Consider the following 6951-nt stretch of genomic DNA (forward strand, 5'->3'; position numbering starts at 1 on the left):
GCCCGGGCGGCGGCCGCCGACCGCCCAGCGGGTTGGGGCGCTCCCTCCTCTGGCCGCCCTGACAGAAAGACGCGCCTCAGCCTCCCCCGGGCACGAGCGCGCCTCCCGGACGCTTCTCCTTCCCACCGTGACCGCCCCGCCGCGCAGACACTGCCGGCTCTGCGGGCAGGTCGCGTCTCTTCCGGTGCCTCATTTCTCCTATCTGTAAAGTGGGCCGATAGAGATCACCGATCTCAGAGAGGGCAATTACGTCGCCTGACGGCAGAGCCCTGAACATCCTTCTACACAGCAACCCTGGCCACCATCTCCGGAGGAGAGCCCCAGTTCCTTTAGCTGTTGCCCCAGGACAGGAGGCAGCCCTGGCCCAGCCTCTCTGCATGGTGGGACTAAGGAGGATGCCACATGGTAATGCAGGAGACCACAGGCGCTTGGCATTCAGTGACCATCACAGCCCAGAGGTGGCCTCCAGTTTGCCAGGTCACCCTGATGGGACAGCGTGTCCAGGCCCAGGCCTTGAGCACTTCACCGCCTCATCTGCATGCACTGCTTCTTTATTACTGCAGCCCAGGGCCTGTCACTGCCCCCTTGACTAACTTGGCCTGGCGGGGCCCGCAGACTGCCAGAACCACAATTGCCCGAACTGGACACTTGGGGTGGGGGTCGGGAGGCCCAGGTGAACCCTGCCTGCTGCTCCTGGGCTGACGTCTGACTTCCCGAGGCCCTGCCTTTTTTGCCTTCATGGACCTCTTCTACCTTTGACTGCGTTTGTATAAAGGCAGGTATAATCCAGGCTGGGTTCTTTTCACGTTTTTCTTCTGATTTTAAAAGAAATGAAAATATTTTCCTGGATCCCTCAAGGTACCATGGGCCCACACGTTGTGGGTACTGTTCCTCATGAAGTTGGTCTGGCCACGCCTTCCAGCAAGCTGCCAGCCCTCACCCTCTTCCTCTAAGGAGGCGCCCAATGGCTTGGCTGAGAGGCAAACCCGCCTGCCGCGGAAGACCCGTGGCGGGGAGGCAATGCAGCTTCCCTCCCGCCTCTCCCCTCCTGCTTGCAGGGCTCAAGGCCCACAGGGCATCCTGGGAGGCAGCGATTTCTGGTCCCAAATACTTGCTGGGCACCAGGGCCCGGTGCAGGGGGCGGGCAGAGGACAAACACACTAGGCCTGCCCTTTTCACAGGTGAGCCCCTGCAGTTCAGAGGGCCAGTGGCTGCCATAGGGATTAACACTGAAGGTCTAGATGAGATGTGGATGCCCCTCCTGGGGCGCTGGGAAGCCTCCCGTTACTTGTGCCCCCCTCTGCCCAACCGCACACACCCCACCTAAGCCTGGGCAGCGGCCATCATCCTCCCTAGCTGGCCCCCAGGGAGTCCCTTCCATGCCCCTCCTCTGCTCGGGACCCTCTGTGGCTCCCTTAGGATACAGTCCAAGCCTTTTACCTGGCACTCAAGGCCCTGACTACCTGACCCTATCCCACCTCCATGCCTTTGCATACACTGTTCCCCCTGCACAGAGGATCCTTCACTCCCACCCTGGGCAACTCCACGTGTCCAAGTCTGACTGCTCCCCAGTGTCACCCCAGGAAGCTCTTCCAGAACGCTGACTCTGTACCACCCCCACTCTAATCGGGCAGTGACCTCTGAACTTCACAGCACTGAGCATAGGAGCCTCTCCTGGGCATTTGGCATGTGCCAACCTCAAGGGATGTATATATTGAGTACCACAGGTTGCCCAGCTCTGGGCTCAACCCTGGAGGGTACAACACAAGCAAACGCAGCCCCCGGCCTCAGTTGATCGAGGAAGGAGACATGGAAAACACCCTCCCAATCCCCAGAGAATACTCAGAGAGGTGACAAGGTCACATAGCTTGTCAGTGATGCAGTCAGGATTTGTACCCCGGCAGTCCAGGGCCTGCGCTCTTAACTGTCGTGTCATTCATTAGGCTTCTCAATTCTAAGTGTGATTTGAGTACAGTATTTTCTTATATTTTGTGTGTTTACTTTCTTACATGAATAATTCATATTTATTGTAAGGGAATTGGAAAATACAGGCAAAAGGAAAAGAGTCACCCACTCTCCCATTACCCAAGCACAGTCAACACTTTGTGAGTTTTTCTATGCCTTTTTCTAAGCACATGCACGTGTTTCTTTACAAGAATGCCTTCATGAAATAATTGGTTTTGTAATTTGTTTTCTTCCCCTTACAATAAATCAGAAACCTCTTTCTACATTATCAAAAATTTGTCTACATTTAACACGTGTGCGCTTTAGGATAATAACAAGATGCCGTCTGTCCACCCCCAGGTTAATAATACGAAGATTCCCAGTGCCCTAGGAACCTCCTGGCGCTCTCTCTGGTGATTGCTGCTGCCACTCCAGAGGTCACCTCTGTCTTGACTTTTGGGTTAAACACGCCCTTACTTTCCTTTAGAGTTTTATTAAGACCCTTAGGTATGTCTCCCTGAGCCCTATATTGATTCGCTTCAAACAGCTGAGGGGCAGCATGCAGCTGGCTGGAGAGAGTGGACACGATGGCCGGGGCAGAGGAAGACCCCTACAAAGGTGAAACTGAACTGAACCACTGGGGCACAGACTGGCCTCAGCCTCCCTGAGCATTGACAGGAGTCCCTCTGGGGCAGCTGGCGGGCAAGGCTGGGTGTGCAGCTCCCCTGTCGGCACATCCCGCCAGGCTGTGGTGTGGACATTCAATATGAAATAGAGGCATGGGCTGTGTGTCTTCTTGCTTCTGAGCTCACTGCACCTGTGTCCAGACCTCAGGAGCAGGGGTGGACACTTCCGTGAGACGGAACAGTGTCCTTCACGGAGCCAGGCAGTAGAACATGGAAGGGAGAACAGGGTCTCATCAGCCTGTGATCAAGACGGCCAAGTGTGGATGGGAATCTAGGCCAGGCTCACCAGACAGTTCCTAAACAGGCAGGACAGTGACAGGTGGCAACTTGGTGATGACAGCCCTCTGTGCATCTCTGATGTACCGGCTGCTCGAAGGCCTGGTGCACAGGTCATCCTGGGATCTCTCTTCACCACCAGCCTGGGGGTGGCCTTGACCCCTCTGGTAGCTGGCTTCTCATTTCCTGGACAGCACATCTCGCCCTTCCTGGTCCCCCTGTGTTGGCGATGAGCCCATCCTCCAAGAATGCAGTCTTTTTTTTTTTTTTAATGTATTGTTTTTGACTGCATTGGGTCTTCGTTGCTGTGCGTGAGCTTTCTCTAGTTGCGGTGAGCTGGGGCTACTTTTCATTGCGGTGCGGGCTTCTCTTGCTGCGCAGCATGGGCTCTAGGCGCGTGGGCTTCAGTAGTTGTGGCGTGTGGGCTTCAGTAGTTGTGGCGTGTGGGCTTAGTTGCTCCGCAGCATGTGGGATCTTCCCGGACCAGGGCTCGAACCCATGTCCCCTGCACTGGCAGGCGGATTCCTAACCACTGCACCACCAGGGAAGTCCCCAAGGATGCAGTCTTAAGAAAGGCTACATAGGAGGTATCTTTTTTGAGATCTTGCACTCTGTCCTGTGGTTGACTGATGTTTGACTGAGTCAAAATTCAAAGTCGGAAATCATTGTCCTTCAGCATCACGCCGTTTTCCAGCTGCCATGGTGCCAATGAGCAGACTGAAGCCATTCTGTGTTCTGAGCCTTTGTGTGTAACCCCCTTTGTTCTTCCTGGGAGATTTTAAGCTTTTCGTCCCCAGAGTCCTGGAATTCCATGTTGATATTCCTCGATGTGGGTCTAATTTCATCCAATGTTCCAGCTCTCAGGAAACTCATATCTTTTATTTTTCAGAAACTCGATTTTTAGAGGGGATGATTTCCTTCCCTCCATTTTCTCGCTTCTCTTTCTGGAATCCCTGTTACTCAGAATCCTGGACTTCCTGGGCTTGTCTTCTAACTTCCCTTCCTCTCCTGCTTCTCATGGTTTGCTTTCTTCTTTTTCTGTAAACTTCTGTGACGTTTCCTCACCTTTCTCTTCTTGGCCCTCTATTGATTTTTTTAAATTCAGCTATCCTATTTTTTTATTTCCAAGGGATTTTTGTTGTTGTTGTTTTCTGAAGGTTCTTTTTTAAAAAAAAAATAACTTCCTGGACTTCCCTGGTGGTCCAGTGGTATAAGACTCCATGCTCCCACTGCAAACTTCCTATACATTTTTCACTGATGCAATCAATGTCTTCTTTTACCTCTCAACTATCAAGGATAATTTTCTTAAAACAATTATTTTCTTCTCTCATCATAGTCTCTGATTCCTATGCATTGTAGTTATTTTATTTTATTTTTTTCTGTATGTAAGAGGCTTTCCTCAGATGCTTGGGAATCTTTGCCTGGCTGCTCATGATAAGAAGACAAAAGGAAAATAAGTCTTTGGATGGTATTTGTTGAGTTAGCTTCACTGTAAGTTGAACTTGTTGGTCATTTGTCTGGTAACTTCCTGGGCTGTCAGTATCTTCAGCCTTTTCCTCTTGTACTGGTCAGACTCCCCAAGGCCCTGCAGTTCTTGCCTGGAGGGTAGGTCTGGTGGCACATTTCTGGGAGCATGGGAGGAGATCTCTGCATTCAGCAGTCAGTATCCACCTGTTTCAGCAGAGAACCCACATTCACCATGATCCTTGGCCTGCCCAGCCCTTTCCAGAGCTAAGCATTTGCCAGAATGAGGGAGGGGTATCACCCAGGGGCTAAAGAGAGGAAAGACACCTAAAGATCTAACTGTTCTTCAAAGACACCTGCAAATAGTTCTCTTAATTTCAGCCTTTTTTTTTTTTTTTTTTTGCGGTACGCGGGCCTCTCACTGTTGGGGCCTCTCCCGCTGCAGAGCACAGGCTCCGGATGTGCAGGCTCAGCGGCCATGGCTCATGGGCCCAGCCGCTCTGCAGCATGTGGGATCTTTCCGGACCGGGGCACGAACCCGTGTCCCCTGCATCGGCAGGTGGACTCTCAACCACTGCACCACCAGGGAAGCCCAATTTTAGCCTTTTTTAACCCTTAGATCTAGAAGTGCCTAGGGCTACCAGTTCCTAAGCATTTAAGGATTCTGTTGTATGAATAAGGGTTGGTTCTCAGCCTTCGGCCGTCTGGAGTCTGCTGAATCAGATAATACTGTTCATCCTGGTTTCCAGCTTGAAGAGATTCTGTTGCTGTTCCTGTTCTCCCTGTCCTTGTGTTTTATGTCTTTAAAAGATTCCTTTCCTCTGGGTTTATGTGCTTCTGGAGGCAGCGTGTGCTCTGTTCATGTCTTAACCTGAAAAACTCCTCCATATCTTTTATCACCACAGCATTGTATAGATTTGCCATCACTTATTTAACTAATCTCCTCTTGCTGGATATGCACCTCATTTCCTCCTTTTCCGTGTCAAAAGCAAGGCTGCTGCGGATGACCTGAGAGCTCATCTGATTCTTTTCTCAGGACAAGCTCACTGTAGTAGACTTGATGATGTAAGTCTGATCTCAGAGAGACAGCAGTAAGCAGTCCTGAAGAGAGATTGTAGTTCCCTGCCCAGGAGTCGAACCTGGATAGCCTAGATGAAAACCAGGAATCGTAGCTGCTAGACCACGAGGGGCTAGAGACTAGAAGCAAAGGGGCCCTAGCTCTTTCCCCCATTTGAAAGCAAGAGTGTTTCAAGGAGGCAAAAACTGTAAAATCAGGTACAAAGTTTATTATTAGAGACACAGCATAACATGTGGAAGAGCACACAGACAAACAGTTTGTTTGAGACAGAAGCAGGGCAGAAATACACACCTGGAGGGAAAGGCTACCAGCCTCCTCTCTAATGAGGGGGGGCCAGTAAGTCAGAAGCTAGCCAGAAATATACCCACAGAGAGGAGTGTGGGAGTCCTGAATGAGGAGCTCAGTAAAGAGGTGATTTAAATCACGTATATAGGACAGTTCTTCGGGTCTTGGTTTACATTTGGCCAATTATCTCGTTTCTTTTTTCACAGCTGACGGGTCCCAGGACCCTCCCCAACGTGCATGTGCAACATTTTGCTAAGATGGATCCCACTGCAGAGGCCTTCTAGCTGGGTGTATGTCCACACATACTATGGGGTGGCGGCTGCTCCCTTTCTGACCCCCAAGGAGCCTTCCTGCGCATGTGCAGACAGAGAAGTTTTTATTGACCTCAGGAGTGGGCGCCTTATCTCTTTACCTTAGCAGAGCTCAGCTTCTGCCACTAGCTTTGTCCTTGGAGTGCCTGGGTGAGAACAAAGCTTCAATTTTACTCCACTTGACAAACCCCAGCTGTGCAGCCCAGCGGCCCATCTATCTCCTACCTCAGGTCTACCTAGATCTTTCTCATTCTGAGGTGTGGAGTGAGCGTGTGTGTGTGTGTGTGTGTGTCCTGCGCTCCTTAGAAGAGGCTGGCAGGGAATGAAAGAGGAGCAGGGGGCGTAAAGGGGTGTAGTTAGAGATGAGGTCAGAATTAGACTCTCTCTGACCCAGCCTTGCACCCCCAATTTCCAGTCCTCCTTTTATCACTAACCACCTGTCTTTGAGCCCTTGTCTACTCGTGTGTAAACTGAGGATAATAATAGCACCTATTCGTCACAGCGTTGCTGTGAGGAATTAAACAGACTAATGTCTGAAATATATCTAGGGCTTTGTTCAATAGGACAAGTATTTATTGGACGATTATTTTGGGCCTGGCACCGTGTCTGGTTTGTAGGAAACATAAAAGGACAGCGCTGGGAAAATCAGATGCAAGAAAGAATGTGGAAGCGTTTCAAGTACTTTTTCCATGCTAGGTTGAATATTACATTGCATTGGGTTGTTTACTTAATAAATATGTTTGAGGGCTCACTGTGGTGTGGTGTCGTGTTTTATTTTTTCCTGCGGAGGTTTAGGTAAGCGTGTGGATCACCCGGCGCGCAGCCGACAGTTTCAGAGCAGGGACGGAATCTGTAACAGCGGAACCTTTCTTCCCGCCCAGCGGTGCCTCTGCCCGCCGGCAGGAAA

This window comes from Neophocaena asiaeorientalis, unplaced genomic scaffold (assembly GCF_003031525.2).
Source record: "Neophocaena asiaeorientalis asiaeorientalis breed wild unplaced genomic scaffold, Neophocaena_asiaeorientalis_V1.1 scaffold242, whole genome shotgun sequence".
Taxonomy (NCBI): Eukaryota; Metazoa; Chordata; class Mammalia; order Artiodactyla; family Phocoenidae; genus Neophocaena; species Neophocaena asiaeorientalis.